This window comes from Muntiacus reevesi, chromosome 5 (genome assembly GCF_963930625.1).
Source record: "Muntiacus reevesi chromosome 5, mMunRee1.1, whole genome shotgun sequence".
Taxonomy (NCBI): domain Eukaryota; kingdom Metazoa; phylum Chordata; class Mammalia; order Artiodactyla; family Cervidae; genus Muntiacus; species Muntiacus reevesi.
Window position 1 is genome coordinate 65,299,702 of NC_089253.1, and position 22,704 is coordinate 65,322,405.

Below are 22,704 nucleotides of genomic sequence, written 5' to 3' on the forward strand. Positions count from 1 at the left end.
TGGGCCTAAAGCGCTGCTTCACAAGGCTTTCCAGGATTCTGAGCTAGGTTCTGGCCCCAAACTCCTGCAGAGCTTCTAGTGTAGAGGGAAGCCCAGCCAAAACTCAGGCATCATATGCTAATTGACAATCTCCAGTCCTCATCTGAACCTCCTGCAGGGATCCGGCCCTGGGTTTCAGAAACCAGTGCTCGCTCCCACTTTCAGCAGTCTCTGGGGCACCTGGCCAGGTGTTCTCCATCAAGGTAGTACTGCACCCACCTGCTCTGCCTTGAGGACGATTATGCTCCTTAGGGTTTGGCACCCTCAATCCGCTGCTCCTCTGCGCCGGCCTCTCCAGGCCCAGACCCTGCTTGCCACAGGATGCGCGGATACACACCTTGTGAGCCGGCCTTGGCAGCTACAGCAGGCCTTTGGTCAACCTGGTGCTCCGAGCCTTTGAAGCCAAGTACATGCTTGAAATGCCAGCACAGCCTCCAGGATGAGAGAGCCAACCCGCTGAATATCACTCTGAGTGGTTAGCACCAAAATACCCTCCAGCCCCCATTCGAACTTACTTCCGGTGAGATGCCGAGCTCCTTCAGTTACATGAGGTTCCCAGGTGTTTTTTACTGGAGACCGTTGAATGACCTTGAATTTTGCCTTTAGGGAAGACATTCCCCCCTGCTTAGTCTAGGCTGCGATTAGGCCCACCCCTTGAACCCCTAATGCCCGCTGCTGTGACCGGGCTTCCCACTGCGGCACGGCAGGCGCATGCGCATTTCGCGTCCCTTCGGCCCAACACGGAAGAGCCGCCATGTTGGAGGGCGCCCACCGTCCTGAATCACTTTTGAGGTGGCAGGTGCAGATTGACGACCATCAGTCCCGGTTTGGATCTGCTGCCTGAGCTTTTCCAACAGGGTTTTGGAGTGTCTGCTTGTTGTTCAGTCACCAAGTTGGCAAGCCAGGCTTTCCTGTCCTTCAGTATCTCTCGGAGTTTGCTCAGACTCCTGTCCGTTGAGTCCGTGATGCCATCCAACCATCTCATCCTCTGTCACCCTCTTCTCCTTCCTTCGGTCTTTCCCAGAATCAGGGTCTTTCCTAATGAGTCAGTCCTTTGTTTCAGGTGGCCAAAGTATTGGAGCTTCAGCATCAGCCCTTCCAGTGAGTGTCTCTTACTGGAGGCTATATTGGGAACTGCTTGCCTAAAAGACGCCTTTGTAGGAAAGGGCAAACTGAGCCTCCTCTCTGCAGAAACAATTCCGTGGATGCCTCATGGGAGTGGCATCTTTATGCAAGGCAAAAAGAAACAGTCCCTCCCTCGGCATGGACCTACCTCTGCTGCAGTTGGACAAGGATGATTCCAGAGCCCACCTGGATCCTTGCAATGGTGTTTCAGGCTCACCACCTATCCAGCCATGGGCAATCCAGATACCTGCCTCATGCACTACTCCTATAAATGAGATCAACAGAAAGAAGAGCTTCAGTCTTCGGTCATTTGTTTATTCAGAAATACACATTGGACACCTTACCTGTTCCAGATATTGTGCTTTGCTAATCCATAGGTTGCTCAGATAAAACCACACTTCAAAGTTAAGAGCATGGGTCAGACTGAAACTGGAAAGGATGTGTGATCCTACCGACTAGCTTGTGGTAGAGTAGCACGCCATCGTGAAATCTATATACATTCCATCTAGAAATGCATTTCTAGAAAAAAGTGAAAGCTTTTAAAGAATGAAAACTTTCAAACTTAAAAATTTGAAGTAGAACTTTTAAAACATGGACTACCAGCATCCCACACCTAGACTAAATATGTTTAACCTCTTCTTGGTAACTAGAAGTACTTTTATTAACAAGCATTATTGTGAAATATATGGAGGATGTAGGTTCTGACATTGTCTCAGCTATTACTTAGCCTTGTGAATAGAAACACTGTTCTTAGATCTCAGTAAATGATCTGTAAACTCTTGTCCAGCTCTGCAATTCCAAATGCATAAGCTCTGTTTGTGTATGTAATGACTAGATGAGACTTAACATATAGCATTTATCATGTGACAATATTCTCAGCAGTTTATGCATAGTAACAGACTGAATCACCTTGAAAGCCCTGGGGAAGGGCCACTTTTATTATTGCAGTTTTTCAGTTGAGGAAATTATGGAGAAAGGGGTTATCCCATGGCTTGAAAGTGATAGTTTGTACGCAGGCATGATGAGACATTTGGAGAACATACTGATTTTGTGGACATGAACTAGGTTAGATAAACTAGGGAGATAGGAACAGGGAGGGCTGGCAGGCTGCAGTACTTGGGGTCACAGAGTTGGACATGACTTAGCAACTGAACAAATACAATGTCTCCCCTGAGTCACTGCTTTTACCCAAGATGCCAAAGGCTGTCAGATTTCTTTAGCAGCAAAAGTGTTATCCGAACATCTGCTCAAGTGGAATCCTGATACATAAAGCAAGTCAATGCTGAAATAGGAGAGGGGGTATTGGGGTGGATGGGGCAGGCAGCCCAGACTATTTGGTCCTCTCTTCTCCCCCTTTAAATGCTTCCGTTTAAAGGATAAGATATTAAAAATTACTGACAAATTCAAAATACATGATATCTGATTCTTTTCAAGTTCTCATATTTTGACTCCCTAACTTTAGAGAGCACAGGCATCCACCATTGTTTAAAACATTCTGCCTTTTATAGATCCATCCAGAATATAAAAACATAATAAATCTTCTTGTAGATAAAAAGATTTTTTTGCAGATTCTCCTTGTGAGCATGAAAGATGAATATTACCCTGCAGTTGCTTGCTACATTGCAATTACTTTCTCAGCAGTATATTAATTAGTCAACTCCAGTAGTCTAGAACTCTTTGATGCTAGGTAATGAGATTAATAATAGATTCTTATCAACCCTCCCAAAGCTACAGCAGGCATCAAGTAGTTCTAATCTGTATTACCTATACATGGCATGAAAAAGCTCTTTAGGAGTCCAGGGCTAAATCAGGACCATTGTTGTTCAGCACGCCACAATGTTCAGTGCTTACACGAGTAACGTCTGTGAAAACAGCATCACAACATTGCACTGCCCACCTGGTGTAGAATGGAATGGCGTATTTAAATTATGCATATAAGCTGCTTTCTCTGTAGGAATAATCTGACACTAGCTGTAGTCTGATGGATGGAAGTCTCTTAAGAAACAAATGGTTTGTAGATTAGGAGATACTAGACACAAAGAGGGATTCCCAGGTGGTGCTAGTGGTAAAGAACTCGCCTGCCAAGGCAGGAGATGTAAAGAGATGCAGGTTCCATCCCGGCCTTGGGAAGATTTTCCTGGAGAAGGGCATGGCAACCCATTTCCAGTATCCTCGCCTGGAGAATCCCTTGAACGGAGGAGGCTGGTGGGTCACAGTCCAGAGGGTTGCAAAGAGTCAGGCAGCACGGAAGTGACTTAGCACGCAGACATAGAGCAGAGAGTATATGTTGAAAAACATCTGCTATAAAAAGAAAATGCATAGTATTTCTCTTCCTGAGGGGTTCATAATTTTCTCAACAGAATAGTATTGTGCATGGAAAGAAAATAGGGATCATAGACATATTGTTTAAAAGTTAAAGCTGGACTGTGTATAGTATATCTTTAATAGACATGCATGCATAGAAATAGTGAAATCCACAACTAATGTGTATATAGTTTTTCTGTCCTGTACAGTTAAAGTACATTCATTTCCTTTTTTGTATCTTGGCACACATGTATTTGACCTGTAAAATGAGGCCACGTGTCTCTTCATGTGCAGAAGTACCTAATCATCATGTCAGAACCTCAGTGGAGCTGTCTCCTCCTATAGCTCCTCTGAGGAAAGACCCGTGGAGGAAACTGAAGCCTTTCCTACACATTGGATTACGTCTCATGTTTGCTTGGAGCATAAACATTATTAACATGAATTTTAAGCTTTTCTTCCTTTTCATTTCTGTACCAAAATGTGGGGCTATATATTTGTATGTTGGTGGTCCTTTTAGTTGTATCCAGGTAATATCTCTAGATGTAATAATTATAGAGAATAAGTATTTGCTCAAGATTATATCATTAAATTACATATATATGTGTAATTTATAAGATGTTATAACAATGAATTCATTGCAGGAAATGTTTGGTCAAATTCCCATTTACAGGCCTAATGATCCTAAATGCTCATAGTGTGTTCATATTTTTCTTTCTCATAAAAGTATAATGTATTGTGACTATTAAATATTTCTCTCAAATACATCATAACAAAATTACTAAGCAGTTTTCTCAGATGTTTAAATGTCACTTCTGCACCAAAGGGAACAGGTGGTTTGGTAAAGCTCCAGGAGTAAATATTTCTGACTTATCCTTTGTTAACAATGATGCCATGGACTAGTGGATTCGTCCATGGAGATTACCTCAAAGACGCCAAAAGAGTATAGACTAGACCTCTTTGTGGCCTGTCATATCTGTCCCTGGAGAAGCTAAAAGAAGATTTAGAATGTTCCTCTGCTTGGAAAAAACTTTGAAGGAAAATTGACTATAACTAGGCTGTGATCCTGGAGAAGGGAACGACAGAGGACATCGTGGATGGCATCGCATACATGTTGGGGCTGCTGAATGGGGGAACAAGAGAAACTCCATGTTAAAACCTGTGAGTCCTCTTAAGGCAGGGTGTGAGCTGGGCCTGAACTTTGCTCAGGAATGAGGGAACCACAGTTAAAGAAAAACTAGGTCTCCTTGGAGACCGCCTTCTCACTGATAACTAACAGATTGGAATTTGAGGTCAGTTTGCTCTTGTTAGATGAATGACAGCAATATCCCTTTGACATATAGCCCCTTACAATTCTAAATATTAATTCTTTCTGCACTTGTATATTGTAGAACTGGGTAACATAGCTGAAAAACTGAGTAATGTAGCTGACATGTAAGCACTCATGTAGCAGGGGATATAAAGCTGTGTCTTCTGTAGTCATCGGGGGCCTTGTTGGCAACCGACACCCCTTGGACCTGCTGGCGTAATAAACTGTTCTCCGCTATCCTGAGTGTCCTCCCAGGTCTGCTCTGTGAGTTCGGACTCCACAAGAATGAGAGAGTCAATTTCTAGGCAGATTGATAAGAAGTTGGGGTCCCCAAGGAGCAGAGAGGTGTCTGGGTCTCTTTAAGAGGACATAGGGGTCAGGAGTTCTCAAGGAAGAGAAAAGGACAAATGTTTTTTCTTCTACATTCCTTAGTCTTAGTCACATAAAACTTTTTTTTTTTTTCCTTTAAGCCTGGACCTGATGATTACACAACAAAACAACTCAGCTTAAACTCTATACTGAGGATTATATAGCAACAATGTATCCTTCCTGAAACCCTACTGACTAATCCTGTCATTTTAAAATGTATATTATGGGAGTGGGTCTGGTAAGATCTTTCTATTGTTAGTTCTAATCCTGTCATCTTAAAATGTAGATTGTGAGAGTGGGTCTAGTAAGATCTTTACAACCTTGAGACATTCTTTTAATTTATTGTAATAAACAATTTAAAAAGTGTATAGCTCCCTTCCTAAGACTAGCAAGTGGGGCACTCTCTGCCCCTCTCTGATGTCTGTGTCAGGAGGTTTCTCTGTCTCTTTTCACTGTAGTAAAATTTCTGCCACACAAGAGCCCTGAGTGGTTAAGCCTGGTCTCTGGTCTTGAAGCTAAATCTTCTTCTTTGGATATCATGAATCCGACATTGTTCACCATAAGCTATCACATGGACTCAATGGATATGAGTTTAAGCAAACCCCAGGAGATGGTGAAGGACAGGGAAGCCTGGCCTGCTGCAGTCCATGGGGCTGCAAAAGTCAGACACAGCTGAGCGACTGAAATCCATGAGATATACATGTGAATTCAGAAGTTGTTATATGTGTGGCCTAGTGTGTGAGTTTGTGTGAGTATATGTTACTGTGAATGGGTGTTTGTGTGTGTTCGTGCATGTGTGTGTGTAGCTATTAGAAACTACAACTCTCACTAGAACCAGAGAACTTACACTACCTTCTCTTTCTTCCATATCCTTCCTTTAACATGGCAGTCATATTATTGTCATATTATTGTCCAGAAAGATCAGACTGAGATAGTTAAATTAATGAGAAAACTGAGGCCATTATTTCAGGATTGACTTTTTAGTGTCGTCTGCATTTATTATTATGTGATTTTATTACTGAAATTTGAATTTGCTACACTGAATTGACACTATTAAGTGCACCAGAGTGTTCTCAGTGACTGCCAGGTTGCCGGGTGACAGAAAGAGATCCGAGAAATGTTCCAATCAGTGAGATTTTCAGTGCATTTCCAGAAAGAATGGGTTTTATTATCAAGTCACATTCCTGAATTCAACAAAGATCCTTTTTAATTGTCATCTAAGTCAGAAGTTGCTCTTTTGTAAAATGTTTTGTTGTTCTTGTTGAATTCTTAGAAGGCAGGTGTTCCCTGATGTCAAGTATACTCTTTCCCTGCCTTCTTCAGCACAGCATAAAGGGGCCTTGCTCACCTGGCTGGGCTCGTGTTTACCAACCATAGCACTTGCCTGGGGTTACAAGAACTTGACAGAAGGTTCTACTACAATATTACAGCCAGGAAAAACCCATTCCTCCACCGCTTGCCTACTTATGGCTGATGTGCTTGATTTTATTTGATCATTTACTTTAAGTCAAGGTTATGAAAGTTTCTGTATTATCAGAACCATAAATAGAAAAAACATGCTTTGAGAAACTCTAAAAATATGCATTTTGTTCAATTCCCTATACTTCATTATTTTTTAACTGTATCTTATTCACACAGAATGCTTTTTTCCTTTTTTTAAAAGGGCATATAATGTCTTGGGCTTCCATGGTAGCTCAGCTGGTAAAGAATACACCTGCAATGCAGGAGACCTCAGTTAGATTCCTGGCTGGAGACGTTCCCCTGGAGAAGTGATAACTACCCACTCCAGTATTCCTTGATCTTCCCTGGTGGCTCAGATAATAAAGAATCCGCCTGCAATGCGGGAGACCTGGGTTCGATCCCAGGGTTGGGAAGATCCTCTGGAGGAGGGCATGGCAACCCACTCCAGTATTCTTCCCTGGAGAATCCCCATGGACAGAGGAGCCTGGTGGGTTACATTGCCTGGAGTTGCAAAAAGTCGGACACAACTGAGTGACTAAGAATAGCACAGCACAGCATATGTCTCTTAGAATATTGGTATTTTGAAATAAGAGTTTGGGACAGTCTCCTTTAAGGCACTGTCCCCTGTTGAAATGTAAATGAGATAACACATTAAACTGTACCATTTTACTAAGTATAAACTCTATTTGTCAAATATTTCCATAACGGGTTTCAAAGAAGGGACAGTGGAGAGAATATGAAGACCCCAATATTGATGGAGATTCAAGCCCTGGCCCAGGATACAGTTTTGTTGGGTATATGCTGAGCAGAACATGGTCAGAAAAAAACATTTTAAATCAATGTATGGAGCCTTCTGATGCCACCTGGAACTATTTGTATTTAGAAGGACATTTGAACAGATACTGATTTGTTGAAATCAAAGAATTCAGCAGTTTTCTCTATGTGATTTAATAGTATTTGTGTTAATCACACTTCTGTGTTTTAACATTTTGATATAATGCTTATGTAATAGATATTTAGTAATAATAAATAAATTATAAACATTTTAAAGTAAAATTCAAAGACTTGGAAAATTAAGATGGTTAAGTCACAGCTTTTATAATCTTTGTTTCTCAGTTTTTATTACTTTCCCATTATAGTCTTCTCAACACCACAACTACCACAAATATTCCTTTGTTTCATGTCATCACATAGTTGGTGGTTGTTATGGAGTGAATTGTGCCTCACCAAATTCTGTGTTGAAGTCCTAATCCCTAGCACCATAGACTGTGACTGTACTGAATATAAGGTCTTTAAAGAATTAAGTTAAATGATGTCTTTAGGGTGGGCTCCAGTCCAATAAAGAGGTAATTAGAACACAGAGAGATGACCAACAGGTGGACACAGCCACAAGGGCAGCTATCACAAGCCAAAAAGAGAGGCTTCATTTGGAACCAAACCCGATGACACCTTGATTTTGGACTTCCAGCCTCTAGAGCTGTGAGACAAGTTTCTGTTGTGATGAATAACTTTGTCTGAGGTCTTCTGTTTTGGCAAGCCTTCTAGACTAATGCAATGCTTATACAAGATATTCTCTATTTACCCCTTCTAGTCCAACTTCTACCCTCCTCCTGGTCTATGGAAGCTGATATTTATGAACTCTGATCAGTGGTCTCCCCTAGCAATAGCTTCAAGCTGGCTTCAGTGAAAGGGAAGCCTTAGCAGAGGGTCTGCAGCCGGGAGGAGAGTAAGATATGGCCATTACTCTCCTGGCTTCTTCTGACTAGATGCCTTCAGGCGTCAACCCTCCTTAAAAACATCAGCTGCTATCCAGCAGCCCTCAATCGCATTGTCAACCTCTGGCTCAGGGTCCCAAATCTCACTCCACTGGCCCCTCCAAGTCAAGCTGGTAACACGCCTGGCTATTGTTCCCCTACTTGAGGTACTGTCCATGCCTTGCCCACACCTTCATACATCTCTCCCTTGTTAGCCATCATCATCCCATTCTAAGCCTGCCTACCACACCTGCCAGACACGCAAGCAGCAGTTAAATGGATGTGAAGGGAACAGTCTATTCTTAGCAAGACCAAATCTAAAAGTCAACATTACTTGGTTGGAATATGTACTTTATGATAATATGCTATCTCATTTTACCTGTTCCTTTATATTCAATGTGACAGTGCCTTAAATAGATGGTACAATCAATGAGTAATTAGTGAGGGACTATCTTAACAATACCTTTTAAAGATATTCATCTGCTAGAGTTGATGCTTTTAATATCCTAAATGTAATTGCAGGTTACTCTGAGAAATCTAAGGGGGCAGAATTCATGTTACCATTTCTTAATTCATAAGGTCTCAAAAGCCTTTTTGTCACTCAAACTCACCCTATTTATGTTTTTCTTACAAGAGTTTAAAGGTGTTCACAAATCTAGAGATTGATAAAAGTGAAAAAAATTTAGTTCAGTAAATGTATTATATATTAAAGTATCATTAACTTATTTATGAGCTCCCCAACCCAGTGGCTGACAGTAAAAAATCTGCCTGCAATGTGGGAGACCTGGGTTCAGTCCCTGGGTTGGGAAGATCCCCTGAAGAAGGAAATGGCAACCCACTCCGGTATTCTTGCCTAGAGAATTCCATGGACAAAGGAATTTGCAGGCTACTGCAGGTGGGGTTATAAAGAGACAAACACTAACACACACACACACACACACACACACACACACAAAACTTACTGATATTGAAGTGCAGTCCCTTGTAACTGAAACTATGTTTAAAGATGTATACCATAAATAATATAAAATGATTATCAAACATACTCTAAAACACAAATAAATCACTTGTCAATTTTTACCTTACGTAATTTCTTCATCAGACTTCAAAATTTTTTAAACTTTTTGTTTTTCATGAGCAAATTGTCAATAATGTGCTAAATATTTATAATTGTGCCTCTGCTGCCATCTAGACGTTAAGAGCAAGCATTGCATGCAGGCTTGAAATGATGCATAAGAAAATTATCTGACAATATTTTGTTGCATTCTTTTTAACACACTCTTGCAAAAAAAAAGGTATCAGCAACTTAAAAACACATTAATTATTATATAGTATAATGCACCCAAATTTACCTTAGTAGTTAGCCTTTAATGAAAGAAGAAAAAGAAGGGAAAATGTAAAATGATGAAGTCATATTAATTCAAGAAGTTTTAATTAGAATAAGCAACTCTGTAAATTAACATGATAAATTAAGGTTAGAGCACATGTAATTTACTCTTTTTAGCATGGATCTTTGCAACTCTAATTAATCTACCACCATTAATTGTTCCTTTATAATATATCTGACTTCATTCATGAAATATTCATAAATTTCATGAGGAAGCATAGAGTGAAGCTATTTAATGTCAGGCTCTGGGAAGAATCAGCATCAGGTTCAAATCCCAGTTCTGACACTTCAACAAGTAGTTCATCCTCCCAATGTCATATTTCTTATCCATAACAGGGAGATGATAATACCTGCTGCATAGATTTGCCTTAAGGATTAAATCCAATGACATAATACCTGTGCCAGATACAATGTTCAGGACATTTTACTTAACAGACTACATACCATCTCTCTCAACACTCCAGCCCAGAGGCGTCTCCCTGAATTTCTTAAGGATGCTGGCATTCCCTCCCTGTACAACCAAAACGATGTGTCTAATATTTACCATGTGCCATCTCTGCTGTTTTCTTTTTCTGACTAGAAACTTCATTCATCTTGAACTTACACAATCCAGACTCTGCAGAAATACAAACAGATCGATAGATACAGATGTTCATTTCCTCACAATTCCACCCTCTTGTCATCCTACGAAGAGATCCCTTCTCAAGGTACAATGTGCATTGCTCTCTTCATTTTTCTTTTCTATACATCTGCTGGCACAGATTTCATTATTTTTCACACTAATGAGATTATCCTATGCATCTTCTTGGGATCCAGTTCTTAACTGTCACTCCCCAATCTGAATTCCATTCAGTTTGGCACCTACTCCAGCATGTTTTCACATCCAAGAATTAGATTTGATTTCAGAAATGTTAAAAAATAATGCAAAATATTGCTGGAGATTTCTTAGGAAAATGAAGGTATTTTCAAAATACTACTCCCCATTCCAGCTGCCATATCTCTCCTCTTGCTCTATCTCCCACCTCTAGGCCCTGGAATCTCAGGCTTTAGCCACCCACCCCTCATTCACAAATAAGCCTTCTGTGCCTTTCCTTCCTTACAATTTATTTTAAAGAATGCATTAGTTAGCTATTGTTCTGCATCACAACCCATCTAAATGTAGTGGCTTACAGCAGACATGATTTATTATTTCTTATACCTCTGTGAGTTAGTTGTCCATCTGGGAATCTCTTCATCTGGTTTTTTTCAGAATCACTCATGTGGCTGCAATCTGATGGCTAGATCTTGGCTAGAAGCCTCACTCACATGTCAGGCAGTTAGTGCCAGCTGTCACCTTGAGTGTCCTTATTTTCCTTCACAGGCCCTCTTACCCTACAATAGACTAGACTAGACTTCTGTCGAGCATGACAGTTTTGAGTTCTAGCAAGGGAAAATATCTAGTCTTGGCAGTAACATGTGGTCACTTTTGCCTTCTAGTGGTCATGAGTGAGTCAACACAGGTTCAAGGATAAAAGGAAATAGACTCTGTATGTATATGAAGCAAGGAGGCAAAGAAATCACATTGAAAACAAGCACACGTGATAGACAAGTTGCCATCACCTTCACAAAAGCTCTACCATAAAGACTTTGCTGGTCATTTAGCAGCAGTATCCAAGTTGAGAAGTTCCAGTCAACAATTTTAGACACCTTATTTTGTTCCCTGGTTCTGTGAGCTCACCATGATGGTGCTTACAGGTCAGTATGGACCACTGTACTCTAGACTCTTAAAATAAGGGAATACCTTTATCTTGGTAATACAAATTCTGACTCCAGTCTTTGGCATTTGATTGTCAGCAGTATTTAATTCTCACTCCTCTCTCTTCCTCCTCTCTCTCACATCTGGCAAAGTTGACAAGAAAACCTAGGTGCTCTCTTCTCTGGTGCCGATAGGAATTTAAGCCACACAAATCTCTACGGACATGGGAGCTTTCAACCTTGTTCCCGCACCCTAAACACCATAAACACCCCAAGCCAGTCACTTTTCTCTACTTTCTCAAATCATTTTGGACCAATTGGGAGGGCTGCCCTGCTGTATCTATAGATCTTCATTATATAAGTAATCAACTTTTTTTCTATTTTCTTGGTGCACATGTGTTTGGTTGCAGGGAGCGGGTGAGATTAGGGAAGGATCCATTAGTTTTGACAGCTGAACCAAATTGTGAGCGGAGGCCCATGTTCTATCTTAACAGCAGCCACAGTGGCTGGCATTGTGAGCAAGATTATCCAAACGACAGCAGTCAAGTCACCACCGTGGCCTTTCTTTCCTCCTTGGCCGCTGACTGACTCTGCTGTCTGCTGATGATCAAGCATTGGGAGTTGTGCTGCGTGTGCTGCATTTGCTGGGTTCCACCAAGCCTCTGTTCTCAAATTCAAATGGCTGAAGTTGGAATTTTTAATAATTCACATTTAGGGAAAGGAGTATAGGGTTGGATTCTCCTTATTGTGGCTCCAGATCATGTGTCTATCCCCAGACATATCTGTGTGTCTTAGATTGAACCATGTGTCTTGATTTCAACATAAGTGGAGACTCAGAGGAAAGACCCTTCCTATGTGTTTCACCAGGCCTTGGCCCCTGTTTCAAACTGCTCCATCCAATATGCAGACCCACTCTATAGTTGTTCCTGTGGAAGGAGAGAGCACTGTTTGAGGAGCAATCATGTGAAGATTTGAATTACCAAAGCCTGTGCTACTAAAGGCTGATGTCTCATTAGGATTTTGCTGCTACTGATACCCATACCTCTCATTTCAGAAAGCATCCTTGTCCTCAGTGTTTTAGGGAGAGACATCTATGAGACCTCTGGGGCACAATCAAAGGGTTAAATATTTCCTTGGAGGAAACACTTAAACCTGATGATATTGATTTGAGACTCTCCGCAAGAAGGGACTTATAAATAATAGCAGGAAAAAAGCAATCTCCTCAAAGTTCATCCAGAAACCACCTAAGTAAAATAAAAAAGAAGACAGAAAAGGGGAGAGAGAGGAAATAAAAACAGAAACCAGCATAAACAAAGGAAGAAATTTAAAAAAAACAAAAAATAAACCTGAAACAGAGATCCACAAATGGATTGAATCAGAAATCCAAAATTTGCTAATGTAATTTCTACAACAAAAAAATGAAAGGGCAACGATTGAATTGTGTACATCAACAAAATAGTTTCTGAATTAAGATGTTAAATCTGCTGAAATACACCCACTGGAAAAACTTCATGGTTTAATCACTGTTGGGGCACAAATTACAGTTATATTGAGATTGCATTACATTTAAACTAGGTGCCACCTATAATCTTGAGGAGTTCCTAAATACAAAACAAAGGACAAACAATTATGCCTCATCATAGCCACTGGAACCATGGTCTTGCCTAAATTCCCATGATCATCACATCCATAGCCCTAAAATACTGCCCAGTAGATGTGGGCACTGTACTGAAATGAGTAATAAATTGAAATCGAAGTCAGTGTTTGGCAGCTTATAAACTGACTAGACAAATCAGACTCCATGAACCTACTTACCCCATTGGTTTCCATTAAAAATAGTTAATACAATTCAAAGTAAAGTAAAAATAGTACTTGAAACCAATGAAAACAATACAAGACCTATTAAGGAAAGGGGTGATTATACTCACTAATTCTCCATTTAACTGACTGGTTTAGAAATTTAACTTGGAAAGAATAATGACTCACAGTAGACAACTACAACTGTAATACTATGGCCCAAACTATTAAGGTCCCCATATGGTCAGAAGAAGCCACCCCTCCTTAGCCCCTTGTATACCTGGATGGTCCTTTGGGATAAACTGGATGAGCAGAGATAAGAATTCCAACACTCTAATGACGATATCACCACCAGGCTCACTGGAGAGCTGTTGCTTTAGATATCTCATCCAGGATGACCCTGATAAAGGATAAGCACAACGGCTAGCACAACTGACCAAATTTTAGGTAGTCATCTTAGTACTGACCTTCTGGCCAATAGGCAGCTTCAACTGCACACTTTCACTAACTCTTGGTTATTTGTCAATAATCTAGCTGTCTGGTCTGGCCAGTAGCATCAGGACAATTCCTTGTCCAAGGTTGCCCACTCTAAGGTGAAGAATTCTAGGAATTTCTTGCCTTAGACATCTTCAAAATATACATTAAAGCTACATATATCTCTGTACATATTAAGGCATGAAATAAGACCTCATCAAGACACTTTTTACACTATTTGGCATTCCACCTATTATCAATAGTGACTCACTTCACTTTCCAAATCCACATTGCTGGGCTTTTGAACAGAACTTTTACCTCTCTTACTAGCCTCTGGCCATATGCTTTAAAAGCACAATAGTGACCTACTTAAAAAGTTTCTACTCAATTAAATAAAACACAGTACATGCTAATCTTCAATCAAACATCAGGAGTGGCTAATAAGAGTCTGATTCCATTTTTGAAGTTTGAGTGCTGCCATCTTTGAAGCTTCATGCCTCTGTCTTTCCCTTTTGCTGAACATCTTAGCAAGCAGATAAGAAATCTTGAACTTTCCCCCTTTTAGTGACGGCAGAAGTTTAAATTCACACAAGTCCATGCCCGTGCGGGAACCCTGACTGCATCCTCACTCCCTAAACACCATCAAAACTCCAGCCAATCTTTTTTTTCTACTCTGTCAAGCCATGTTCAGACTAGTTTTAGAGGCTAGCCTTGTTCTTCTATGAAATCCTAGTCATATAAGTAATAAATCTTTTCATATCCTTTTGGTGCATGTGTGGCATCATCAGTCTTGCCAACGAGATCAAATTTGGGGTCCAAGCACAGTCCATCCTTCTTCTTCTGAGAGAACATAACAATCTTTTAATCTTATTTTTAGAAAGATAAGCTTGATACAGTGAAATAACATCGACTTTGAAGTTAAAAAACAAGGATTTTATTTCTGAGTCTGCTACATCTTAGCTAAGAAACCTTTGAGCAAGTTGTTTAATATATCTCAGGTTCAGCTTATAAGACATGAACAGGCATTTCCAAGATCAAAGAGTTTAGAGCTGATGTGAAATGTACACTCATGTAAATAAGGGAGGATTCAAATAAGATTCTCCCATCTATGTGTTTTGCACATTCATCTGACATTTATGTCCTATGTTTTGTCTTTATATCTGTAAGCAAGGATGGTCAAATTCCCAATTCCAGGTTAAGAAAGAGATTCCACAGAGTTAACACTATTAATGTTACATGATTCCCCAACCATGTGAAAAAGTTTTCTTGTTTCTAGACTTCTTATTCAGTTCAGTTGCTCAGTCATTTCCGACTCTGTGACCTCATGGACTACAGCACACCAGGCTTCCCTGTCTATCACTAACTCCTGGAGCTTGTTCAAATTCAAGACTTCTTATTACTTATCCCATTCTCCTTCCTTGTTGTTAGGGTTAGTTAATAATTTCTATGCTTTCTTTTTATTCCTCAAACCCAATGGACACCTTTATTAACTTTTGTAACATCGTGATTTTAAAAGAGTGTTTAATTTGGTGACCTATGAGGGTTCACTACAAGACAACTTATTGAGGATATTTATGATTTATGCAAGTTAATCAAGAGTAATACAGGTCTAGCAGTGATAAAAGAAACTCTCCTGATGTATGGAAAATCCAGCCATGGATCCAGTACCAATCCATCCCTTGGTACTATTCAGGAAGGAAGAACTTTTTGATTAGGAGATAAGACAGTATTTTAATCCTTGTATCTCTCCTTATTAGCTAAGACAGGGCAATTTACTTAGCCTTTCTAAACCTAGGTTTAGAAAAATAAAGTACCTAAAGTGTTCAGAAAAATGACCGGCAGATAATAAGAAACTGAATATGTTATCATTACTACGCAGTGCCAGAATAAAAACTCCCCCTGAAGAGGTGTGTGTTTTCCTAGATTCCCTGCTATGATACTGTACTTGAATAATGTGGTGGTTGGTTTCTTTATACACAAACATCTAATTTCATAAGAAATACAAAATTTAAGTTACTTTCCTTCTCTAGTTTGAATGATATGTATTTTTCTAGGTACAGGCTGAATACAGGTAAGATTTGATATACTAGGAAAACAAGATACCTCGGAATGGTCAGCCTAGTAGCCTTTATAGATGAACACTGTGACTATAATGTTCAGAATAGGTATGGAGGTTTTAACGAGGCGCTGTGCTGTGTGCTGTGCTTAGTCATTCAGTCATGTCCAACTCGTTGTGGCCCCATGGACTGTAGCCCGCCAGGCTCCTCTGTCCATGGGGATTCTCTAGGCAAAGCTACTGGAGTGGGTTGCCATGCCCTCCTCCAGGGAATCTTCCCAACCCAATGATTGAACCCAGGTCTCCTGCATTGCAGGCAGATTCTTTAGTGTCTGAGCCACCTGGGAAACCCAAGAATACTGGCGTGGATAGCTGATACCTTCTCCAGGGGACCTTCCCAACCCAGGGAATTGAACTGGGGTCTCCTGTATTGCAGGCAGATTCTGGATTCTTTACAGATGAGTTACCTGGGAAGCCCAAAGAGGTGCTGACAAACACAGTAATATGCCTTGATTCAAGAGATGAAAAATAAATTCCCTCCTCTTGAGTGAGGTCTGAATTAAGTGAATCATTTTTAATGAATAGAATATAGTTGAAGTGACTATATACGCCACTTCTGAGAATGACTTATGCAAACATTGCAGCGTCCAGTCGGAGTTCAATCACTTTTTATTGGATCACTTATGCTGGGGAAGCCAGCAACCATGTCATGACAGGTAGACTTTGGACAGGTCCATCAAAATTCTCCAAGTCAGGCTTCAACAGTACATGAACTGTGAAATTCCAGATGCTTAAACTGGATTTAGAAAAGGCAGAGGAACCAGAGATCAAATTAACAACATCCGTTGAAACATCAAAAAAGCAAGAGAGTTCCAGAAAAACATCTACCTCTGCTTTATTGACAATGCCAAAGCGTTTGACTGTGTGGATCACAACAGACTGTGGAAAATTCTTCAATAGATGGGAATACCAGACCCCTTGACCTGACTCTTGAGAAATCTGTATGGAGATAAGGAAGTAACAGTTAAAACTGGACATGGAGCAACAGACTGGTTCCAAATCAGGAAAGGAGTACATCAAGGCTGTATATTGTCACCCTGCTTATTTAAATTATATGCAGAGTACATCATGAGAAATACTGGGCTGGAAGAAGCACAAGCTGGAATCAAGACTTCTGGGAGAAATATCAATAACCTCATATATGCAGATGACACCACCCTTATGGTAGAAAGTGAAGAACAAAAGAGCCTCTTGATGAAAGTGAAAGAGAAGAGTGAAAAAGTTGGCTTGAAACTCAACATTCAGAAAACTAAGATCATGGCATCTGGTTCTGTCACTTCATGCAAATAGATGGGGAAACAATGGAAACAGTGAGATTGACTTATGCAAACTTTAAAAAAAAAAACCTTTATTTTGGGGGGCTCCAAAATCACTGCAGATGGTGACTGCATCCAGAAAATGAAAAGACACTTGCTCCTTGGAAGAAAAGTTATGACCAACCTAGACAGCATATTAAAAAGCAGAGACATTACTTTGCCAACAAAGGTCCGTCTAGTCAAAGCTATGGTTTTACCAGTAGTCATGTATTGATGTGAGAGTAGGAATGTAAAGAAAGCTGAGCATGGAAGAATTGAGACTTTGTACTGTGGTATTGGACAAGACTCTTGATAATCCCTTGGTCTGCAAGGAGATCCAACTAGTCCATCCTAAAGGCAATCAGTCCTGAATATTCATTGGAAGGAATGATGCTGAAGCTGAAACTCCAATACTTTGGCCATCTGATGGGAAGAACTAACTCATTGGAAAAGACCCTGATGCTGGGAAAGATTGAAGGCAGGAGAAGGGGACAATAGAAGATGAGATTGTCAGATAGCATCACCGACTCTATGGACATTAGTTTGAGTAAGCTCTGGGAGTTGGTGATGGACAAGGAAGCCTGGCATTCTGCAGCCCACAGGGTCGCAAAGAGTCAGACACAACTGAGCGACTGAACTGCACTGCACTGAATTGATGTGAGAGGAACCAAAGTCACTCAAAAATAGCTAAGAAAATACTGAGATCAATAGAAGCACCATGTGAGTGATGTTGAAAGGGAACCCTCCACCAGTTAAACCTTCAGATGGGATGACAGCTTTGGTTGACATCTTTACTACAATCTCTAGAGACACCATATGCCAAAGGCACACAGTTTTGCAGTTTCCTGGTTCCCAGCCCATGAAATACTTGTGAAACAATAAAATTTTATTGTTCTAATTTGCTAATATTTACAGGTGATTTATTACATAGCATTAGGTATCTAATACAGCTGGAGAAGAGACTGCTTAGTTATGAAAAAACTAGATATTTGCCCAAATAAAGGCAGTGAGAATGGATAAAAAATACCTTTTATGAAAAATTAGAAATAATCAGCATAAAATACATCATTATATAATGAATGTTATATTCATTATTAGAAAATGTTATTTGTAAACAAATTAAGTTTTGTGTCCAACAAGGTCAAGTAGAGGTATGGGTGCTAAAGTTTTGAACCGAGAAGAAATCACAATTATATAAATTGCTGACACAACGTGAATGTAATGAATCACAGCAGTTCATAATTTCACATTGTGCCAAATTAGTAGCTCCAATGATATGGGCAAAAACCTCAAAAAGTTGTACTAAGAATAATATACAGCAAATTAGAACCATGAATTTGTAAACAAATATACCTCATACAATAATGACATATTTTGTTCACTCACAGGGGACATTTTCAAGGACTCACTAATTTTTATCTGCCTTTTTTAATGAAAAGATAAGTCCTTGGTATTTGACAAAGGTATTTCCATGTATGAAAGTTATAGAAAATTTGGAGAATAATGGCCATCGTGCAAATTCAGGTTCTCTCAGAACATATATGGTAACTTGACACCATAAAACTATAAATTGAACCATAAAACTTTAAAAGGAGTAACTTCTAATGAGGAAAGAAATGATCAGTTCATAAATTTTATGGTTCTGCAATTAGGCTGTGGTTGATAGAGCAGGGTAAAGTTTAAAACTATGGGCTCAGAACACTTGAAAACATGGGACACAGCAACTAGTATTGTTAGATAAACCCCTAAAAATACACAAACATAAAATGCCCACTTTCAAATATGGGGTTCAGCATATTTTCACATACTCTATTGTCCATAACCTAGAAAACTTATTTGTTTCTAGACAGATGTTATTGTAAAAGTCTGCTATATTCTTATAGTTTAATTTCTAACTAGAAATTTTAAGAACTCACATTCCTAGGGACTGGCAGCTTTTAGAAACAATATTCTATGCACACAGTGTTACAGATTTTGCCAAAGTAATCCTATGGTCCAAGACATAAACTAAATGTATTGAAAAAAATGACTTATTTATTGACACATAGTGTCACATAATATTTTAACTCATTCTATAAAGCTGTTTTCTTCATTGTACAATTTTCAATGTGAATTTCATTTTATGAAATTTAATGTTTGTCAACAGTGCTTCCAGCTGGTATATAGTAAGATGGTTATTATTTTCCAGCAAAGGTTGCTAATTTTTTTCAAAGACTTTTAGGAGTCGTTGGAATCCCAAATGGGACTTGTTCATGATACAAATATGGAGACTTTATATTGGGTTGGCAAAAAAGTTGACACAGAAAAACCCAAACAAACTTTTGGCCAACCCAATATAACATTATAAGAAAAACTACCTATGGTTCCAGAAAACTTAAAATCACAATATGTATGTTCTCTCTTTAAAAAAAAAAATCCAATCTTTTATTTCTCAAGAAAAAATATAACAAAAATCTATGCCATGAAAAATGCTTTTTACTTGTCTTCTTTGGCTTCTGGTACATCATTAACTGTGGTGGAAATTCTGAATCATAGATTCAGGGGAAAAAATGCCAAATGATATAAGGAATGGTGGCAGCTGCTGAACAAGAATAAAACAGGCTCAATATGTAGTAAGAAAAAATAAAGGATCTATGGAAAAAATAAAAGATCTATTGAAGAATTTAGCTTTCTCTTTTTCAGGCCAGGATTTGAATTCTGGTTTCTCAGCTAAACATTCATTTAATATTGACGCTGATTTTTTAAGACATTATGAACTGCAATTTCTTCATCTGTAAAATGGGGCTATTAAGAGTACTCACCATGAAGAATTGTTGGAAATACTGTGAAAGATAGTACATTTGGAGGGCTTCCCAGGTGACTTAGTGGTGAAGAATGTGCCTGCCAAGTAGGAGACAGTCTTGATCCCTGGGTCAGGAAGACCCCCTGGAGAAGGAAATGGCAACCCACTCCAATGTACTTGCCTGGGAAATCCCATGGAGAGAGGAGCCTTGTGGGTTATAGTCCATGTGGTCGTAAATGAATCAGACACAGCTTAGCAACCAAACAACAACAGCAGTATATTTGAAATACTTAGCGTAGAATCTAGCCATCAGCACACTGCCAGTCATAATTTATATATATAAATTTTATATATTATAAAATATTATCATATATATAATGTATTTACTATTTTACTATTTTCACCATTATTAGCGACATAATATGTTCATAGTCATCAATACTACAAGCAGATGTTATTATTTATTTTGAATTTATAAGGAAGCAAGGGGGGAGAGAATTTAGGTAATTTGCTTATACTTCCACAGTTAGATAGTTTCACAGCTATAATCCAACTTTAAATTTTCCTGGCACAAAACTCATGCTCTTTTAATGCACCATAACACTTCCATCTCTCCTTTTAGAGCAGAATAGAATCCATCAATTCCTCAGGATAGTATAGCCTAGCTAGGTTGATGGTGAGGTTGTCAGAAAAGATATAAATTACTCAGATAGTTATCTTTTAAGTAGACAGACTTTGAACCACCTTGAAGAGTGACCATAAAATTAAGGTAGGATTGTGTAGAGTATCTTGCTATATTTTTTAAAGTCAGATGAATGACAAGCAAGATATGCCAATTGTGGCACTGACAAAATAGACAGTGTTATGGCAGCTTAAAAAATCCAGAATATATATTTAAAATAGTCTTTCCACCATCTGTCTCACAAGTGTCAGACTTGCTTAAGTGACTGACATACACATCTGGTGAGGCTCCTGTGATCCATCTGCATATATGCCACTTGCCAGTGGCTTGGCTGATACTAATTTGAGAAGCCTATGCTCTAAAAATATTCATGTAATGGCTAATAAGTATTCATTCACTGATAGGTGCATGCTTGCATGTGTGTTTTCAAAATGTCTCAAATAAAACTGTGCCATTAGGAGGATGAGAACAACTGGAATTTGAGTTTTCATTCTTAGTCCTTGTAGCATATGGTTCTAACTAGTGTAAGAACAATTTTCACTTGTAAAATAGTACTAATAAACTTCCCTGTGTATTGTTGGATCCAACAAAGTAAAACAAGTAATTCACTAAGTAGTATGCTTTGCACATAGTAGACACACATTAACTACCACTGCTATTATTACTGTTCTATTATTATTACTACTACAGTTAGTACACAAAGCAAGAAAATGAATTACCTGTAATAGAAAAAGTACAGTCACTTGGAGGCAAATTAAAGAGTTTAAGTTACATAAAGTGGAACTAGAAGAAAATAAAGATGTTGTAATCTAAGTTGGGTGGCATTTTAAGTACTAAATAATAGGAAGAAATTACAAAAAAAGTCAATAGAAATGTAGATATAAAAGACAAAATTTCTTCCCAGGAAGAATTACTAAAATCTAGTCTACAAACGACAAATGCTTGAGAGGGTATGAAGAAAAGGGAATCCTCCTACCCCTACACTATGGGTAAGAATATAAATTGGTACAACCACTATGGAGAACAGTATGAATTTTCCTTATAAAATGAAAAATGGAACTACCATATAACCCAGCAATCCCACTCCTGGGCACATATCTGGAGAAAACCCTATTTCAAAAAGATAGATGCACCCCAGTGTTCATTGCAACACTATTTACAATAGCCAAGACATGAAGCAACATAATGTCCATTGAGAGAGGAATGGATAAAGATGTGGTACATATATACAACGGAGCGTTAGTTAGTTAGTTCAGTCACTCAGTCATGTCCGACTCTTTGCGACCCCATGAATCACAGCACACCAGGCCTCCCTGTCCATCACAAACTCCCGGAGTTTGCTCAAACTCATGCCCATCGAGTCAGTGATGCCATCCAGCCATCTCATCCTCTGTTGTCCCCTTCTCCTCCTGCCCTCAATCCCTCGCAGCATCAGGGTCTTTTCCAAAGAGTCAACTCTTCACATGAGGTGGCCAAACTCCAAAGTACTGAAGTTTCAGCTTCAGCATCAGTCCTTCCAATGAACACCCAGGACTGATCTCAGGATGGACTGGTTGGATCTCCTTGCAGTCCAAAGGACTCTCAAGTGTCTTCTCCAACACCATAGTTCAAAAGCATCAGTTTTTTGGTGCTCAGGTTTCTTCACAATGGAGCATTACTCAGCTATAAAAAGAACAAAATAATGCCATTTGCCACAGCATGGAGGGACCTAGAGACTGGCGTACTGAGTAAAGTAAGTTATACTGAGAAAGACACATATCCTATATGGAGTCTGAAAAAAAAAATGGTACAAATGAACTTATTTAAAAAACAAAGCAGACTCAAGAGATTTCAAAAAGAAACTTATCACCACCAAAGGGGAAATGTTGAGGTGGGTAATGAATTAAGATCTTGGGATTAACATACACAGACTACTACACATGGAATAGAAAATCAGCAAGGGCCTACTGTATACCATAGGGAACTCTACTCAGGATTCTGCAATAACCTATGTGGGTAAAAATATCTGAAAAAGAATGAACACATGTATATGTATAAGTGAATCACTTAGCTCTACACTTAGAACTAATACAACTTTGT